General features: G+C 51.0%; 1 long non-coding RNA gene across 1 annotated transcript; it reads right to left on the reverse strand.

Moving 5' to 3' along the window:
• Positions 1–210: 210 nt before the first annotated feature.
• On the reverse strand, positions 211–657 carry LOC130590709 (uncharacterized). The gene is made up of 3 exons (XR_008968552.1): positions 576–657; positions 364–493; positions 211–289 (listed from the first exon to the last, which is right to left on the reverse strand). It is a non-coding gene; the product is annotated as an uncharacterized LOC130590709 (long non-coding RNA).
• Positions 658–1,980: the final 1,323 nt, after the last annotated feature.

A 1,980-nucleotide genomic window follows, 5' to 3' on the forward strand; every position in this document is an offset into this window, starting at 1 on the left:
TTTGTGTAAAGGGGACCGGCGCCTCAGATAAGGTCTGCTCGGTATGCGAGGTCCCCTGTACACGACTCGGACTACGCACCGGCTCGAAATCCTCTGGGTGAAGGGAAATGTGTGTCCCTTCATCCCCAGAAGCCGGGCGGGGGCTGTTCACCTCAACAGAAGGCTCTTGCCTTGCCTTCTTGGCCGAGGCCTCCTTCTCGGCTCGGGCCTTCGCCAAGGCCTTCTCCGTCATCTCCACCCTTTCCTCAGTGCGCTCCTTGCGCTTCCTCGGCTTGGGATTGGAAGGATCCTGCAAAACATATGAAGAGTTGGTGAGAATAAGGAAAGAAGAATAAAACCGGGTCGGATGAGGAAGTATCTTACCTTTGGCTTGGAAGGCTTGTTGATCTTATTCGCCTTCATCTCGGCTCTGATCCGAGCGGCCTTTAGAGCAGCAGAGTCAGTCGTTCAGCCATCTCTTGGTCAGTTTCTTTTATGTAAGCTAGAGAAGCTTCTGTAAAAAGAGGAAAAACAGTTAGCAAAATATAGCAAATAAAACAAAAACAAGTCAACCGGACCCCCTTTTGCCGGATTACCCTTGGGAAAAGCCGGGCTCAGACCGAACGCGCAGGAAGTGTTCATCTTTGAAGAGTTTGCAGCTCGGGAAGCCAGTTCCCCGCTACAAAACTTCACCCGCCATCCACTATTTTGGCCTCACTGCATGTATATGCGGCCACGGCTTCGTCTTCGACAGCTGGCACTTGAAATTAGCAGTGTTTGGTCGTCAGATGGAGCACGGTGGGATGCCCCATTCCCCCAAGTAGGCAAAGGCGAATCCCGGCGAACCCCTTTGAGAAGTGGTAGGTCAGAAAGTTCGGTAGCCCGCCGAGCTGGAAACACCACCACCCAGGCCGTGATCCCCGGCTGGCATTTCAAAACTTATACAATGCGCCAGAGGTAGGGTCGGCTACACCGATGATTCACATATTACCTGAACGCCAAGATTCCGCCCCAGAGTTTGGAGAAGCTGACCCAAGCATAGTTATAGGCTTCAAATGTCCTTCTCAAACTGGGTCAGCGGGAATCTTAAGCCATCTCCATGGCCTTGTATAAAAGCGTGCATCCGGCGGGTGGATCAGAATGGTTGGCTAGCATCGGGTCGGACCAGTATATAGGGGTCCTTTATTTGAAACTTTGCTGCTTGGCCTCGAGCATCCTCCATTAAGGCCTTTATTAGAGAAGGAAGGGGAAATTTTGCTCCCGGACCCCTTGGGTCGATCTCAGGATACGCGAGCCGACCGATGTAGAGCTTCGCCTTCTTCTCCCGGCATAGCTACCTAACTACACCATCAGACAAATATTTGTCTAAGTAACTCCTCGAAGAGGATAGGCCAGGGACACCTCCCAGGGTAGGGGGATGGCACCCTCGGCCTCCTCCTCCTCGGCTTGCGAAGGAGTACTCGGGAGGGAAAGCGCCTCAGGCACAGCCGAGGGATCCGGGCAACTTATTAAAGTTGACACCAATACCATTCCCATACCTCTCACTTCCTCGGCTAAATTATAAGGAGGTGAGGGAGGGGTGTCACTGACTCGGACGAGCTCCCCATTATTTATCAACAGAAGGGGTCGGCCGATTTTATTAAAGGAAAGAGAAGAAAACTTAGTGAAAAAACAAAACGAGTCGTACCTGGTCGGACGAAGAAGATGGAGCCCGGACTTAGAGAGGAAAATGACTCTAAAGTAGAGAGAGAGAGAGCAGAAAACTCAAATTTAGAGAGAGAGAGAGAATTGTAAAAGTGACAAAAATCTCTCCCCTCTCTCCTACTTATAGGCAAAATCCTCGATCTCCGCGCGCCACGTCACCTCTTGGACCGGGCTCTGTGTTTCCACCACCTTAATGGGCCTCCTAAGTGCCCAAAACTGTTCAAAAGACACAACTCTCAGAATACCAATCGTCACAAAAGTCATAAATGTCCAGAAGTTGAATCGCCACCATGTTTT

This window comes from Beta vulgaris, chromosome 3, assembly GCF_026745355.1.
Source record: "Beta vulgaris subsp. vulgaris cultivar EL10 chromosome 3, EL10.2, whole genome shotgun sequence".
Classification (NCBI taxonomy): domain Eukaryota; kingdom Viridiplantae; phylum Streptophyta; class Magnoliopsida; order Caryophyllales; family Amaranthaceae; genus Beta; species Beta vulgaris.